Here is an 18,491-nt window from a genome sequence, read left to right on the forward strand (position 1 = left end):
TCACATTCCTGGAGGAAATCTGAGGCTCGCCACCCAGCTGGCCCTTGTCCCTGTGCAGACTCTCCTCATCCCAGGGACCCCCACTGCCAGGCTCCAGGGACTGTCTGCAGTGCCTCCCTCTTCTAATGGCGTGGTGGCAAGGAACACTGTACCATGCCATTCTTTTCCAAATTTTCTGCCCAGATCTTCAAAATGGATCTGCTCTATGAGGCCCTTCCCTGGAGGCTCACTGCAGCTCAGACTCAGCATCTATAGTCACCCTTCTCTCCCCAGCACCCTGCTTCCAGGGGCAGCCAGGGGCCTCCCACACAGTGTAGCGAACTGCACAGCATGCCTCTGTTCACCTGCAGCCTCCTCTACTGCCCAGCCCTCACCCTACACAGCCTGGGGCTGCACGTTGTCCTGCAGGGCTCCACACACAGGCCTCACAGCAGATGGTGGTGGTCTTGGTCTCCCCTGCATCCATTTGCCCAGCTATAGCCAGAGTTTCTGATCACTTCTGGTTCAAATGCTTCTATGGCTCCCACACCTAGGACACACATTCAAGCACTTGCCAGTCCTTGCCATCTGGCCTCAGATTTAGTTCTGCACTCTAACCACCTCCAGCCAAGAGAGCCGGCCTTTCCTGCTTCAGACACTGCGCCTTGGCTCTGCCTGGGGCCCTGCTCAGGCATCATTAGCCAGGACTGCACCCCCCATCTCCACCTAACCCTACTCCTTTCCCACTCTAGGCCATGCTGTCATCTTGTTTATTGTCTGTTGCCCCCAGGGTCTTGGAAGGCACAACAGGAGCCTAGAACCATTTGATCAATCCTTGAATGACTATTTTAGGAGGTACAGGAAAGTCCCCAAGGTCACCCAGAAAGCATCCTCTGTCATGACTGAAGTCCCAAAGGAAGATGTGCATGCCATTCCAAGTCCAAGGCCAGCTTTCCTAATGCAGAAGTTCATGCACACATCTGCCACAGGGCCTGAGCAGCACTTGCTGTGTGCACCCACTCCCTGGTGCCTGAGAGCCGTGCAAGCTACTCCAGGCATTCTCTGCAGCCCTGGAAAGCAAAGCTCCATGCCCTCGTCTGCAAGAGACCAAAACTGCATTTCCACAGAGGAGGTGTCTCAGTGTCAACCTGATCACAGACCTAAAAGACAATCACCAATGGTTTGTCACACCTGGGGCACTGGAAAGACAGGCAGCATCAAGTACTGGCAAGGCAGATGAGGCCAAAGGGCAAGGCTCAACTGTGATAAAGGGGTCCAAATGTCAAGGTGGAGCCCCTCTTTCACTGCTATTCAAAACAGTAATTCACTCAGAAACACTGGTACACGGGCAGTGGAAAGAAACGTCATGTCAAATTTTCAGGCACTCCATATTGGTAAAGCTCAACCTATGGATCTAGGAAAAACACAAGCACTTGTTCAACAAGGACTACTCTTACTTCCAATTAAATGTCTATCTCAAAAACCAAACCCTTTCCATTTAAAAAGAATTCAGTATATTTCAGTATTTACTGATATTCACCTGAAACAAGTAATTTATTAAGAAGAGCAAGAGTGATCTGTTCTTACTGTACTTCTGACCTAGGAAAACTCAGTTCTTTAACTGTTTGTGTTTTGCTTTCTATGGACAAACTTATATGCTCAGGGGTTACTAAGGTCACTGAGCTGTTTCCATAGGTACCGACTTCAGGGGAGGAAACACTTGTGCAGAGGCAGAACACTCACCGCCCAGCAGCACACCAACTGTGCCCCTTCCCTGTTGGGGGCCCAGGAACAACTGTTCTCAAGCAGCTTCCTGTTGTTTCTGAGTGTAAGTCACCCCAACTGGAGGAAGCTTTTCCCTTTTTGGGGCAGTACTGGGGACAGAAACCAGGGCCTCACATGCTAGGGAAGTGCCCTGAACTACAACCCCTAGCCCAATCTTTTCTCTTTTGCCAGTGATACTTTCTACTGTAGACTCTGTGCCAAGGAATGGACATCACTGTCCACATCAGCTCTGCAAACCTGGTCCCTTGAGGACCCAGGGGGGCTGGACAAAGAGGATACCTACAGACAAACGCTCTAGTTCTCAGGTCTCCATCCGTCCAACCCAAAAGTAGAAGCAAAGTTACATTAGTGCCCCAGGAAACATTCAGACACAGAGACACCAGTTCTGCCCTGCAATCCATTTCAGGGCCAGAACACTCTCCTGGTGGAAAAGAATGAACAGTCCTTGCTGACAGGTATGGTTTACAGGGTGCTCATGGGCGTTCCTGACCTGAGCTTCTCCAGCACAGAGGAGGGATCCGAGGCATTGATGGAGGGAGCACATCCTCATGGTGGAGCAGAGACAGCGCCAGCCAGTGCAGCTGATGGACTGGTACTTAAAACTGACCAGCAGCACAGATTTGGGCCGGGTCCTTTCTGGGGTCAACCCTGCTTCTCCTAAGGCGCATCCCCTGAGGCCCCATTCCTTTCATATTTACTGTGGGAAACAAGCCTATGTTACTAACCCAAATGAATAAAAGCCATGAGAAAATACAAAGGCAAAAAAAAAAAAAAGAAAAAGAAAATACAAAGGCAATATATTTATAAAATGAACACCTTCCCATGAAAGTTCTTCCTTGCTGCTGGGGACAATGAAAATACTGAGGACTTCGCTAGAAGGCACATGGAACAGAAATCCTCAAGTTAAAGTCATGAATGTCTTCCAAGCAGAGGGAGTAGACCCACACCTCCTCCCTGGGGAAGGAAATTCCCTGAATAACAGGAACCCTACACAGGCCTCAAGCCCTGGGAGTGCCCGGGCTATTTTTATCACTCACAGGGAGTCTCAAGTGTAGGCAGAGGAATCAAAACCAAGGCACCGGAGGAGAAAGCACGGCTCCTGCTGCCTGCTCCACAGGGCCCAAGACCCCACCCTGCCCTGCCTCACTCTAGCTACTGCCATGCGCTGCCCACCCAGCCCAAGTGACTGTGCATCTTCCCCAGGGTCCTAGACACCCCAGCTCCCCCGCAGGCATTTCCTCCAGACCACAGGCAGCACACCAGTGCTTCTCATCTGGGATGGATCACTTGGGCTTGTTTTAAATGATGTCCACTTGTTTCTGGAGCCTGTGTGAAGAGAAGGAAAATTCCTCTTTTTCATCTAGGGTTCCCTGGACCGTAACAGTGGGAAGGGACCTTGCGGCTCCAGGAAGGAGCAGTGCCATTGCTCTGTACATAATGACATACCCCTTGGCCAGGCACTCCTTGCTGAGCACTGCTAGCAGCGAGAGTCCTGAGGCCCAGAATCCAGCAGTGTCGGGGACAGTGGGTGCAAGTGTCTGCTGACTTGCATGTCACTCAGCACAGCGGTGGAAAGATCCCATTTTAGAGAGAAGCAGCAAGTAACTGACTTCCTGTGTGAGCGGTTGGGTCACCACCAAGTCTCAGTGTGGATGACAGGCGCAGAGAGGCATGCCTGTGAATGAGGCCCTCCCAGAATGCCCAGGGAGCGTGCATCAGCTTCTCAGAGGAGGGTCACAGAATGGACTGTGACACCTGCCCAAGAGCCACCTCCTGGAACAGCTAGCCCTACCTCTAAGTAAGGGCGGAGGACAAGGGGAAGCCTGCAGGCAGAGGGAGAGCGCCTGCTGGGTGGCCAAGGGGACAGTCCTGATGATGAAAACTCGCTCACAGAGACACTGCTGAGAGCACTGCGGGGGAGAGGGTTCTGCGGCCACTCATGTTCAGGACGACTGGGGGCATGCACTTCTATCAGTGTAGCATGAGGAAACTGCACAGGAACCTGGACAGCTATCAGGTCCATGGGGGGGGGGGGGGGCTGGGGAGCAACGGCCGGATGCCTGCTTGTGCTTTCAGCCACCCTAGGAAGGCCCAGGTCTGTCCTCAGGGGCCTGGTCAAAGATTCAACTGAAAGAGCCACAGCCCACCGCTGCACAGCTGGCGAGCAGCAGCAGAATGACCAGTTGGGCACATGCCCCCCGTCACCCCTCAGGCGTGCTGCAGGGAGGTTCAGCAGGGCCAGGGCTGGCCTACCTAGGAGATCTTACTGGTTTTAAGCACAGCTGGGTTTTCTGACTACTCTGATGACCTAATCCCAAAGGGATCCTGGTTTGAAACACATGGGCACAAGTTGAAACCACACTCTCCCTTCTCTCCACTGGAGTTGGTGAGCCGGGTTCAATGTTCTGAGCTCATTTATAGGCCAACCAGCACTGGAATGCGGGAGAGCAAACATTTCCTGTGGTGGGCTCACTGCCCAGGGAGCGAGGAGGCATGGAGGTGCCCAGCTCACTTGCCTAGTGCATACTCAGTGGTCACCTGTCCCTATTCTAGTGACCCTGCTGCAGAAGGCAAACTCATGCCTGGCTACGAACCCTTCCCAGGGAAAGAGGCTGAGCAGCCTTCCAGAGCTGTGCTGTGCGTCTTCTTGTTAGGTACACACCAGCGGCACCAGGCTCTGTGGGGGGGAGGGGTGGGGGTGCACCCTGGCACACTGCTCCTCACCAGCCCAGGATCTCAGCACAGTCAGGGAGCATCATCCCAGCCAGCACCCAGGGCGCACGCCATGGGTTCAGGGAACTTGTTCCCACCCACTGCGGGACACGTGACCAGGTACTTGCAGTCTTGTATTGTCGTTTCTTTGACCCTGATGATCAGAACTTACTACAGAAAGTAGAGAAGGCAAGTAATAGAGCTAGAATGCTACCACCCCAGGGGCAGCCCTGCAGGTCAGGTCTTGTTCTAGATGCACATGAAATTAAGCATGTGTGTGCTAGCTTGGGATAAGGCAGCTTTAGCTGCCGATGCCAACTTCAACACCTTCCAACTTTTCACATTAAATAATGTGAATACTCTGCTGAGGCCCCTTGTGGCAACTTCTTCATCATGAAAGAACCAGGGTGGTCAGCGGAGACCCTCTTGCTACACCGAGCCACCTGCCCTTCCACCCGGCAATGCAAGCAAACCCAACCATCCCAACACACCTCCACCACTCCTGGCCAGACTCTGGCCTCTGGCCTCTGGCCTGCAGCTTCTGGGCCTCCAGGCTATCGCTGATGAATTGCCCAGTGAGTCTGGCCCTGGCCCAGGCTTGGAGCCCCATCCCATCCCAGAAGAACCCTTGCACACACTGCTGGTGCTCCCCAGCCCAGGGACGCAGTGCAAAGTTGAGCCCAACAGCCATGGGACCCTGGCTCCCTGCTTCCCTTGTGCCTGCCTCAACCCCAGCACCAATGCTCCTGTGCTGCTGGCCACACCCCGATTCTGAGGGGTTCTAGTGGCTATTGTGGTTTTGACATTCTGTGCGCCTTGAGAAACCATGGGCTCCCTGGCCATATTTCCCTTGGGACAAAACCTACACACAAAATTGGCAGGCAAGTCCCTGGCACCAGAGTCCTCACCAGGAAAGCTTCTCAGGCCATCATCATCTCGTCACTCGCCCTGACCATGTACCCTGGTGGCAAGTCACCATGCACCCAAGGGCTGGAATTTTCACCCCTGGAACTTGGAGCTGCAAACTTAGATCAGGAATATTTAGCTGTTCTCCCTTCCACTAGGAATGTGCACCGTTAGTCACTGCAAGGCCAGGAGTACTTGCAACTCAGACAGAAAGCACAGCTGACCCCGTGTCACACAACAGTCATTACCAAAGCCACAGAGTGCACTTCAAATCACCCACTTGTGTCCTTGTAATCAAATGTGATGAAGAACTCATCTGAAACTTTGTCACATTTGGCTTGGTGTCTTGATGACCATGCCTTAGTACAACTGGCTGGCTTCGTCTGCCATCCTATCTTGTTTTGTCCTTGAAAACCATTTTTGGAAAGGAATCCTCATTAGCGTCACCAGACTGACCTAACCTTTGAGAACTACCTCTCCTCGGGGCCCGGTAGCCTCCTCTCTAAAAAGAAGGTGCCTCAGCTTGAGAACATCACCCAAGCCTGCCCTGGTCACCGCTGGGGCAGGATGGGCAGGGCCTGCTGTTCCTCTGCCACAGCCCCCAGGCATGTCACCTGCCAGGGTTCTGAGGAGAAGCAGCTCCCAGGATAGGCTCACGCACTGCAGGTCCAGTGGGGGCTCTGCCGTCTCCATGGCTGCACTGATGTGCACTGAGCTCACGATGTACCAGCTGCCATGACAACCAGGCTCTCAGACTCTGTCTCACCACACAGGCTGCCTGGGTGTGGGTAGGGCTCAGAACTGGAAATCAGAAAGCAGCCATCCTGACCAGGTCTTACACCCATGCGTCAATGCTGTGCCCCCGGTTGCGGCACCCCACTAACATGTGCCTGGAGAGCTAGCAAGCATGTGGCCGGGGGACCTGACACTCAAGCTCTGCTGGCACCCCTGCCCAGAGAAACAAGCAGCCACTGGCAAGTAAGAGGGTCTAGCGTTGAAGGCATGCAAGCAGAAGAGTGCGACTGCCAGAGATGGAATTTCTGGTATTTTCTATAGACTTAAACATAAGCACTTCAAAAAACAGCTGCTCAACCCATCAGGTTGGGCATATGGGTCTCAAACCTACAGGGCAAATAGCCTCATCCCAACCCCCCACCCCAATCTCATCCCATTCCAAGTGCAGGCTTTCACTGTACGCCAGCCGTGTAATGAGCACCAGCACAGGGCCCAGGACCACGCCCTTGACCACAGCCCACGCCTGACAAACCTCAGGACTGAGCTGGAAGTCACCTTAGAAGCCAAAGCGGGAGAGAATCGCTCACTCCTCTTCCAAGTTGCTGGACACACAAAGCCAAGGAGACAGTCTAGGGCCTTGCTCCATCTAAGGAAGGGGAAATGAAAAGGGAATTGCCAAGAGGCAGCACCCAGACTTCCCAGAAGGGCTGGCCACTGGCTGCAGCTTCCCATCACACCCTGCCTGCAGCCCACATGCCTTGCACGACATCTTAATGTGAGTTACGGGGCCTTCGAAAAACAGAAAGATCCGCATCATGTTCACTCTCGGGTCACTCGTGAAAACTAAACCACACAAGTCACCCAATTAACCACAAGCTCAAGAACCCCAGGGCCCAGGTCTCCCACAACGTGCCATGCTGCTGTCTGAACCAAGGATGGCCTGGAGCTCGCAGCTCTCCAGGGGGCAGGCCCAGCAACCTCCAGGAGGCGGCGGGAACACTGCCGGGTTCCAGCTACTCACCTGAGGCCTCAGGGTGAGCATCACTATTCCAAGCCACACCTCCCTGATCTCCCTCGAGAACTCTTGTTGTCACACCGGTGCCTCTAGGAAGAGTGAAGGCCACATAAAGTGGCAAAAACGGCTCAGGACTGAGGAGCACTTCTGTGCTACAACCTGGGCCAATCTGGCGTAGACACCATCTTTTTTATGCCTCTGGTAATACCTGCAGGGGGAGTCACAGGCTGCAAGGTTGACAGCCTCATCAGGGTCTGCTGGCCAGGCAGTGGCCAAGAGAAGTGCCACCTATCACTGGCTGCAGACAAGGAAGGACCCTGATGGCTCACGGGACACTGATTGGAGAGGAGGGCCACCAAACACGTGCCCTCCCAGGAGGCAGAGGACATGTGGCTGGAAGTCATCTGCTGCCTGAATGGCAAGCCCCACTCTTGGTCACCAAATGAACTGGACTGCATTCAACACAACCACAGAATCCCTGTGGAGGAACCAATAGGGCATTAAAAACAGGTGCTGAGAATGTAATCAGAGCCAGGTGTGGTAACCAAGCCTGTACTCCCAGCTACTTGGGAGGCTGAGGCAGGAGGATGGCAAGTTCAAGGCCAGCCTCAGCAAATTAGAGACCCTGTCTCCAAAAAATAAAAGATGCAGCTGGGAACCTGGCCCAGTGGGCTGCAGAATCAGCCCTACTGCACACCAACCACAACAGTGCAGGGCACAACCTGGAGCACCGCCCCACCAGCCGCAGAGAGGAAACACAATGAAACTCGGCCTGCATCCCAGGGACATGTGTTTCAGAGTGGTCAGTGCTCTCCTGTCCCACTCGAACCTCACAGCCAAGCAGAGCTGCGACAGGAGCTGCATTGGCAGCAGGCAGCTCTCATCCCAGTTCCGACTCCCAAATCTCGGCAGACTCCATCCAAAATGAGAGCCTAAGTTTTCCAGGTGTTCAAGGACATAGAGAAAGAAGTAAAATGGGACCAGAGTGGGAAGGAAAGGAGCACTTGCCCTTTGGAGGCCCCAGCTCCCAGACCTGGAGAACCCTGCCAAAACAGGATTGAGACAGGCACACAAACACTCCAGGATGGAACGGGGTGATGGCCCCAGCCTTTCTAGCCACCATTCACAGCCACCAAGTGGGAGGCAGCTCCTGACGCCAGTCCATGCAGGCGAAGTGAGCACTAATCAATACGTGGCAGAAATCATGTTATCAGTTCCCTTTGAAAGGAGGACTACCTGTCCTCAGGTGTGGCTGGCACCACCAGGGTATGTAAATGTGATGGTAATTGGCCCAGAGTCACAGGTTCAGGGAGTATGTTCCAGGGACTGCTACCAGCCTGCACTGCTCAGGAAAAGGACAGATCCTAATGGCTTCTGGGAACAGACACCAGAGCACAGGAGCCATTTAACTAGTGCTCTCCCGTGAGACCCAGGACGTACGGCTAACCATGACTGTCCATCAGCCAATGGTCCCTTGTTCCTAGAAACAGACCCCTAATGTGGCCCTCAGGACCTCATGGGTTACAGTTGAATAAAGGACTCCTTCCCCCTCTCCTGCAGGCATGGGGGCACAAGACACATCCATCTGCCACAAGAAGGAACTTCACTTCCAATTCTCCTGACCCCTGGGGAGGCTGGGCCAGCGCTGCTGGCTCAGGAATGAGGAGGTGAGGAGTGAAGGGCCCACAGGAAGCCCCGAGCAGGCCCAGCCAGGACTGGAGGATGTGCAGGAAGGCCAGAGGACTGCTCTCTGGAAATGCTGTATCGGCAGGCAGGCGGTACCCAGTTCCTTTTGTTATCCCTCTGAAAAACCCCCTGAGCATCTCTAATCCATCACAGCCTGGGGGAGCACCAGAGAGGGGCCCTGGTAGACTACCCGAATGGGGAGTCACTAGTCCAAAGGGACATGCAGGAGCCCGCAAGCATAGCAGAGAGCGCACCCCGGGGAAGACAGCGTAGAGCAGATCCTGATGCAGTGCAGCGGGTGAGGCCAGCACAAGTGGAGAGCGCCCCGACACACTGCAAGTCTACTACCATTACTCACTCAGCTCTTTTGGTTTCATGAGTATTCTTCTAAAAATACTCTGACCTTATTTTAGTGAGCACTATGGCATGCAAAAGAGAAGCACATGACACTGAGTTTCAGATGAACTGTAAACACTCCCAGTTACCTGGTGGGCAGGGCTTGCTGCACTCTTACTGCAAAGCATGGGCTTCCGTGACTCAACCGCAAACTCCAACCATCGTTCTTTGAGAGATGGTCCCCAAAGCCAACCCTGTGTCCCATAAAAGGACACCAGCATGTGGCAGCAGATGGCAAGGCAAGGACTATTGTATGCTCTTTTACTGTAACGTACTCACCCTAGACACTAAGAACATTTGTCAATACCTACCATTTCCCCTTTTTTGGAGGTGGGGTACTGGGGATTGAACTTGGGCACTCCACCACTGAGCCACATCCCCAGCCGTATTTTGTATTGTATTTAGAGACAGGGTTTCACTGAGTTGCTTAGCACCTCACTTTTGCTGAGGCTGGCTTCGAACTTGTGATCCTCCTGTTTCAGCCCCTGGAGATGCTGGGATTACAGGTGAGTGCTACCATGCCTGGCCCTTCTAATTTTAATTCTGCCTAAGAATTTAAGTAGCAAGAACCACCATTATGCCAAACACTATGCAAATGCCATCCCACAGATCACTTTGTGAGGTCAGCGCGGCAGTGGAAGTGGGTATGGAGGAGGGAAGGCAGGGGCATCTGTCCCGGAGCCAATCTCTAGGCCAGATTGCCCCCGTCTTAGGAGCAGATGTGTGTGTATCTATCAAAGGTGCACAGGAAAAAGAGTGCTTGAGGCTCACCCCAAGGAGCCAGCGCGGCACACTGCACAGCAACAGTCCAGGCAGAGGCCAGCTTGGACAGCATCTGCACTGGCCACACCCTGCACCTCCCCCACACCCAAGGCAGGTGTGAGCAGGCAGTGGGTGGAACCAAGGCCCACTGCAGAGATAGTGTGGGAACTACCTGCGGAGCACCTGAGGGAAAGTAAGGCCTCTCTCTCACATCCCATGAAACAAATTCCAAATGGGCACAAAACTGGACTGGTCAGTATTTTTAAACAAAACAAAAACATCCACATAAGAATTTTAAAATTCAGTAAATTTTAAAAATATTTATTTTTTAGTTGTAGTTGAACATAATGCCTTTATTTTATTTATTTTTATGTGGTGCTGAGAATCAAACCCAGGGCCTTGCACATGCTAGGTGAGTGCTCTACTGCTGAGCCACAACCCCTGCCCAAATCCAGTAATTTTTTATAATCTGGCAGGAGGCACTTTCTCAGAAGCAAAAAAAAAAAAAAAAAAAAAAAAAAGCAAAGGCCACAAAAGACAAACTTGACCACCATCTTCTTCGTCGTCGTCTTTTTCGCAGTGCTGGGGACTGAACCCAGGGCTTCACGGATACCAGGCAAGTTCTCTACCACTGGATCACATGTCCAGCCCGACCGCCTAACACTTTGATCTTTATGTTTCATTTGATCTTCAGTGCGACAGGTGAGACCCAGCGTGCTAAGCAAGCCCTCTACCACGGAGCTGCATCCTCAGCCCTACACAAGATTTTTTTTAAAGGTCTCTAATTGCAAGACAAAACCGGAAAATTTATGGTATCATAAATTCACAAACCTAAAAGTATAAAAACTCAGTTTATATAAATTAACAAGGAGATCTTAAAATCCAACAGGAAGTGGACAAGGAAGGACAAACGCCAGGGGCCAAAAAGCATGAAACACATTTAGCCTTTAATCAAAGAAATACAAACGAAAACTGCAAATTTTTGCCTCCCCATGTGGCGAAAGCAGGGAAGGACCCCACCTCACTAGCACTGGACGCAGCGCAGGGTCCGACTCACTGCCTCTCACCCAGAAACTTCCTCCAGCCACTGTCCTAAGCAAGGCTCGGGCACCAATACCCAGAGTGCTGTTCCCAGCCCACCGCAGCTGACACTGAGTGCAAAGGAACACACCCATCAGTTAAGTCACACTGTGCAGCTGCGTTTATCACATGAGAAGGTCCACACACTAGCAAGCGGGCAGGTTCCAAGATGGTGGAGGGCACCCCATTTGTCCTATATTGACACACGTATTCTTGTTGAAGGAATGAGGAAATTTACGGGTAGATTAAAAAACAAAATGCCAACAGTGATTATTCCTGGGCAACCAAGTCCTGGTTGGTCTCCTGGCTCTTTGATGTGTCCCTATACTGTATAAGTAGGCATATTCTATTATTAGAAAAAATGACAGGGACAAACCAAGTGGCCTCTGGAAGGAAGGTCAAAACACACTTGACATGTCATCCTTCTGACATTTCCTAAAGTTAAAGAAGTTGAAATGTGTGCAGTCACTGCCTCACTTCAGGCCCCGAGGTGGGCCTGTCTCCCCACTGTGCATCTCATGAACGACAAGGTGGGGGTTACAGGTGAAGCCCTTACCAGGTCACACAGGTGCTAGGAGGCAGAAGGTATAGCGGCAGGCTAAGGGGTAGGTGCCTAGCACCACAGTGGAGCACCATCATCACGCCACCCTGCGGCCAAACACCTCTGTCCTAGAGAATTCCCCTGGCACCACCAGTCCCTGGGGAGCTGCCCAGGAGCCCCAGCCAGCCAGGGCAAGATGGAAACAACATCCTTGCATGGACGTACACCCTGCTCTTCCACAGGACAGCTGGTGATTGTACCGTCTGAAAGAAGACAAAAGCCACAATCTGGGTTTATATCACAGTTAAAGAGAATTCACACTTCGACTCGGCCAATCTGTTTGTTTCTAGCTCCACCCAACCGACGTGGCCTGGGCAGGACCCGCTGCTCACTCGACACAGGCAGGGAGGTCCTTGTCCCTCACCCCTGAAGTGTCGGGAAAACACCTCATTGACACACACCCTTTGCAGTGGGCACCAGGAGGAGTCCATCTCCAGAGCCCGACTGCCCACTTGGCACCAGTACACACTCTGGGAAGTGTGGTGCCCACTCGGGCAGCAGGGTCACCTGACCTGCAGGGAGAGGGGAGCTGCTTCTTGTTCACAGCAGTGCACCTTGCCAGCTAAGTCCCCTCCGTGAACTTCCATCTGTGTCTTTCTGATCTGCACACGTACACGTGTGAAAGAGACGTGGAAGGCCAGTTTCTCACCCAGTGAGGGGAGTTTCGCTCTGCGTCAGCCTTGGTAAGCTGCCTGCCACTGCGTTCTCCAGTTGCTTGGCTGGAACAGCCCCATCCAACCAGGACCAGGCCTCACCACAGAGCAAAAAGCCCCAAAGCCCGCGTGCTGGTGAGGGCAGTGGTGACTGAGCTCTCAGCTGTCCTCGATGGCTCTGCATGGCTCTGCTCTGGCCTGTCTTGAAAAGGATGTCTATTTTTGCCAATGAAGCAACAAAACCTATGAATATCTTCCACTTATCTGCACATCACATACTCTATATACTCCGCACAAGACACTGTGTCACCTACCACCTGGGAAAACTGGAAAATGACCCTGCTGCCCAGGACCCCGTGCCCCATGCAGCACTGAGCTCATCATTCCACAGGACATAGCACAGAGGGTGAGAGAGAGGGAAGGGATGAGAGCCGGCTGCACCAAGGGGCTAGAAGCCCCGCACAGCTGCCCTGCCGCTGGCAGCGGCCATTCAGTGAGGAAATGGACATCCACAAGAAAGCCCACAACCCCTATGGGAAGAGGCTCTCGTCACAGGAGAGTCACATCCTGTGCTGTCACAGAGATCAGGGGCTTGGATCAGATGGTTTAGGGCCACTGCACCAAAAGAACCAACTTGGGCAAAAGCAACAGGACTTGACAAGACCCGAGTCTGGTTCCACCACTGGAAGCCTGGCCGTCCAGAGAAGCTTCTGCTCATCCACGTCCAACCTTGCAGGAGATCAAACCTTGCCAAATCTTTGCTATTCACCAGTTTGATAGCCAGCCCTTCCTCAATCCTGGCAGGTCAAACATTAGGGCCCTCCAGGAGCAGCCGATGTCCCCACACCGAGGAGCCCACGGCACAGACCGATCGCTGGTTCCCCTGTGCTGCCCTGCACTGCTGAGCTCCACCAGGAAGACATGCCCTCGCCACACCCCTCCCGGCTCTGGGACCCTGCCCTTCTCCTGCTTCCTGGGCCTCAGGTCATCCAGAGAAGCTCCACCTTCAATGAGGGAGAGACTCTGACCCCAGAGCCTCCCCTGGAATTTCTGGTACCTTCCGGCAGGACAGGAGGACCTTCAGGCGCAGCCACCATCCAGCCCCTCACTCCCTGCCTCTGCTCTGCCCAGTGAGGCCACCAACCTGTCCTTTCTCCAAGTCCACCTGTGTGTCGTGGTGTGTAGGGGGCTCCTGAGCCCCCTGCAGACAGGGAGGGCTCTGCATTTGCCACCACCCAGGGGTCCCAGCACCATGCTAGCACCCGGCAGCCTGGCACCTCGGCGAGTGCTCACTGCAATGCAGTTGTCACTCAGCATCTGTGACCACGTTCTGTAAGTCCCCCAGCAAGCCGCATCTGAAGGGGATGTTGCTGAACACCTACTGTGTGCTAGGAGCACTGTGTTCACTTTCTTAACTAGTATGAAGAATTTTACCTTAGACAAGATGGGGCGAGATAAATCAAGAAATTATCAGAGTCACAAACCCAGGCTGGTGGCCTCTGAGGGCACCACATACCAATGACAATGAGGACACAAGGTCTGCCCAAGAGCAGTCAGGAGATGGTGGAGGCAAAGCAGCAGGCTCCCTGAGCTACAGGCTCAAGTCACAGGTTGGGCTTTGAATCGCACTCTCTGTAGGATCCAGAAAGCCCAGAGAAACTGAACTCACACATGAAGGGCCCCCAGGAAGCTCACAGCTACTTCTTTTTTTGGGGGGGGGAGGGGAGGTGAACTCAGGGGCACGCGACCACTGAGCCACATCCCCAGCCTCATTTTGTATTTTATTTAGAGACAGGGTCTCACTGAATTGCTCAGCACCTCACTGTTGCTGAGGCTGGTTTTGAACTAGCAATATTCCTGTCTCAGCCTCCTGAGCCACTGTGATTACAGAGGTGCACCACGGCCCCCCTCCCCCTCACAGCTATTTCTTTAAATGAGGTGGCAGCATACACACCCCCCGCCATATAATTTGCATCTGTTCCCCTGTCTGAAAAATCAAGAGCCTCTCATGACTTAAAATAAACAGATGAGAACCCCCAGCAGCTCAGGACGGGGGCTCCTTCTCTGGCCTGAGAAGGCCTATGACAACATCACGCTCACTGGGGAAGTGGAAGATTCAAGCTCAGAAACAACGAGGCCGGAGACCACTGCTTCCACAGGCCTCAGCAGGCTCAGCAAGAGCAGCGGCAAGCAGAGAGTGAGGCTGGCGCAGTCACACGGCCACACACCAGCAACGGCGCTGCGGGACCCAGGGAGCGCCAGGGCTCTCGTTCCTGTGTCTGAGCAGTGCTCATCTTAAAAGTTGATTTTACAAAGATGCCGTTTGCAAACAACCACTAAAGTACAAAAAAGAGAGACGAACGAGTGTAAGATCTACTTGAAAGAGACTCTGACGTCCCTCCACACATGAGGACTTCCTAGGCTATCGGCCTTGGGTGACTGCAAGTTCTCCACTCAGGACCCCGCAGCACAGGGACAGGTCAGCATGGCGCAGGCTCAGGGATCTGAAATGTTCACAAACTCAGAAGCAAATCAAATCAGACTGTAGCGGTGCCACATCTAGCCCGTACCAACATGCCTTCCCAGGAAGCTGCTGCCTACCCCAGGACTGAGCACCAGGCGGGCTGGGCGACTAGCCCAAGCCTTCTGCCTGCTGTGCAGGGAACTATGGCTGCCCAAAGGAGGACCAGCTTGGCTTCCATACCAAAGACGAGTCTCTCTCCACCGGCTCATTCCCAAAGGCACACGAACATGCTGCTGTCCAAACAAGACAAAGGCAAAGACCCCCAAAGGACGAGAGTGAAAGACTGGTCAGGCGTACAGCAGCCTCAACAGCAGCTCCGCTCGCCCAGAACAGAGGAGCCGCACCATCAGAGCACAAAGAAAATGACTCTAGACGTGCCTTCCGAAACCTCCCCCTGAAGAGTGAAGAGAAAGGAGTTTCAGGTAAATACCAGGTCAGAGCCCACAGCATCCACACAAGGAACACCGTCTCCCAAGTGCACCTCCCCTCCAACCTGCCAGCCAACCTTCCATTCCCCTGTCCATTCCCACCCCCCTCCCAGTCAGACCGTGCAATGATCCTGACCCTGCAAAGTCAACACTCACAGTCAGACCTCAGCCCCTGGCCTGACAGTGTCACAGAGACGGTCAGACCGTTGCTTCCCTGGCTCCCACTACCACCTCGCTGGCTGCCTTCCTGCCACTCTCTCAGTTTGAAACACAGGGCTGGGTCCCCACAGTCAGCTCTGCACAAACCTACGCCTCCCCTGGGGACCTCACCCAGCACTGCACCTCTACCTAGATATTCAACAGAGGCCCCCAGGGCCACCTGTGCTCGCCAGCTCCAGGTCCTCTAGAACCCTGTGACGAGGCCGTGTTAAACCCCCCACACTGCATGTTCTCATCTCAGTTAGGAGGCTGCTGCTCGGGCCACAATGTCAGCAGGTTCGATGGCTCTCCTGTCCCTCTCACACCTAGCTCACGACAAGCACCATGCCCCAACTCTGAAATACGCCTGGGTGAGAGACAGCAGTCTGGGGCCGTCTTCAGAAGAGCCTTAGTTGGATCCAACTGTAGCCCTTCCCTTTGCCCAACCCAATCTTAGAATCAGCCAATGATGCAGACTGGGACCCCGAGCTCCTCCAATCAGGACGCAGGGCCGTGCACGTGAGGTCAGGTGCACTTGCTAGCCGTGTCCTGGCAGCAGCCCTTCAGCAGTAGGAAAGTCTGCCTTACCCACCCATTTTCCAACACTGGTCTGATTTCTTGTGTCATCTAAGTATTTCTTCCATCTGGAAGTGCCTCAACTTACCCTCTCTACTATGAAAGTGACGCTGTAGGCCATCATTTTCTTCTACCTGACACACCCCCATGCATTTCAGCAGCAGCCAGCGACTGGTGAGGTGACTGGGTCTCCCTCTGGCATCCATCTCTATCAGGTAAAGGCCCAAGCCAGGCTTCTTCTGTCACTTACTCTTCTCCTCCTGGCTGCCTGCCCCAGGGCCTTGGCTTGTTCATCCTCTTCAAATCTTTGCTAAACTGTCACCTTCTTAGAGACCACTGCTGACTGCTCATTGAAATGGCACTTGCCCTCCACCACCCCCCACTCTTCTCTACATACTTGTGTATCACATCATCTGTCCTCCCACACCAGGTAAACCGAGAAGGGCTGCCTCCTCGGCTTTTTTCACTGGTGCACCTCCAGCACTCACCCACTGGCAAACAACAGGTTGAGGAACGACAGGAACTGGATGGGCAGTCTCCAGGCACAGCATCTCTTTCTGCTCTACGTATCAGAAGCTGCTGGCTGTCCACTGCGGCCTGCTGACTCTTCTACAGCCACTGGGTACGTAGCTGCCCACCTGTACCATGCTCCAGGTGCCCCTGGTGTTTCGGTACATGGTAGGCAGGTCAACTGGGGATGTCCACAGAAGCACCCCTGCCACATCTTGACCCTTGGGGCTGCGTGTTCCAGTGACCTAGGTGGTTGCACAGAGCAGCATGAAAGCCACACAATCCTGGAGAAGAGAAACCGGTTTCTAAGGGTCTGGATTCCCAGAAAGCCACTATGTTTGGTTCTGTTGTGCTACTTTTGTTTCATTCCCTTCCCTCTGGTGCTAGGGCCTGGACTGGAGTCTCATGCATGCTAGGCAGGTGCTTCATCACCGAGCTGCATCCCCAGAACCCCCCCTTTAAGACAAGGACTAAGTCCCCAGGGGGCCTCCAATGAGCAACCCACCTGCTGCCCTGCCGCCTACGCGCAGCTGAGACGGCAGGTGTGAGCCAATGCACCAGGAGGTCTACCTGCTTCAGAGTTCTGCCCACCTCGGCAACACATCCCTTCCTGGCCACTATGCTTTCTATGGTGCTTATTTTTTTTTAGAAAGTAAGAAAATCGATGTTAAAAGTAAGCACGATGATAGGGAAACGCAGCCTCTGCTCATGATATCTTGTTTGAGATAAATGTGGCCTCCCCAGCCTGGATTTTCAGGTCCCGTGTGACACATTCAGAAACCTAGCACTTCAACTCAGCAGGTCACCAGCTACCAGAACACTCTCCATTTACCTTAGATTACAATCACAATATATTGCAAATGGAAATACTGTCTTAATGTTGACAAAACAGGGCACACGTTAAATAGAAAACTATATACATATAATTGTGTATTAGAAAACCATTATGTTCCAGATGAAAACCAGAATGTTCATTAAAAAAAAAAACAGCCTCAGCTTTGTTTTTATGAAGTAAGATTTCCCTGTAAGCTAGCAATGCTTTGCAGCCAATACCTGTGGCTCAATCCAATCCAGCCAAATGCAAATTCTACTTCAATTCCTGGCCCACGGAATGAACATAATCCCCTGAGGAGACACTTAAAAGTGAATTCAACAAATGACAGAATCAGAAAATTCCCCCAATTTGTCCAACCAGATATTTGAAATGTCACTTCTTAAATACTGGCATCCCGTAGAGGTGCAATTTTTTTTTCTAGTCAGAATAATTAATTAGGAGTAAATTGTTGAAAATCCAGCAGATAAAATCCCCAGGATTGTTTGGCTTCTTTAATCAATTCATTCCTGGAGACAAGCTCACAACTTAAAATAAATTACAATTGTATTCTGTGTTCTTCAGAAGACTGAAAAAAATTAAAGTTAATTGCGCATGTTTTGGACTGTGCACTGTGACTGATGCAGAGCCCTGACTGCTACCTTTCAAATGGCACAATCATGGGATTTCCCATCCCAGTCAGGCTCCAGCACTTGCTAAATGTTTACTCCTTGCTCTACCAGACGAAAGGTGGGCCCTCTGCTGCCTCAGGATTCTTGCACAACTGCCCGGTGGCCCAGGCAAGCAGCTTGGGCTGGCTTTCTAAGGCTCCCCAACTGCAGCCCAGGAAGATGGGAGACTGGGTCTATGTGCCCCAATGAACCGCTATGTCATCGGGAGACAGTGGTCCAGAAGCACACACCTCAAAGCAGAGTCTGGGGGCCTTCAAGCTCCACACAGAGCTGAGTTTGGAAAGTGAGGCTGATAAATATATATGAGATGATGTAGAGCCTGCATGTATCCTTCTCTGTATTAAAGTTCACATAAAACTTGCCACCTTAACCATTTTACAGTGTCCAACATCCTGGCTTTCACTATGCTGGCCATCACACTAATTCCAGAGCACCTTCGTCA

General features: G+C 52.7%; 2 protein-coding genes across 3 annotated transcripts in view; one reads left to right on the forward strand and one right to left on the reverse strand.

The window, feature by feature from the left end:
• The window catches only part of CHRAC1 (chromatin accessibility complex subunit 1), a 237,913-nt gene that overhangs the window by 58,285 nt on the left and 161,137 nt on the right, over positions 1–18,491 (forward strand). The window lies entirely within an intron of this gene.
• The window catches only part of AGO2 (argonaute RISC catalytic component 2), an 87,635-nt gene that overhangs the window by 41,457 nt on the left and 27,687 nt on the right, over positions 1–18,491 (reverse strand). The window lies entirely within an intron of this gene.

The sequence above is a fragment of the Spermophilus citellus genome (assembly GCF_964194105.1).
Source record: "Spermophilus citellus genome assembly, chromosome: 14".
In the NCBI taxonomy this organism is placed as follows: Eukaryota; Metazoa; Chordata; class Mammalia; order Rodentia; family Sciuridae; genus Spermophilus; species Spermophilus citellus.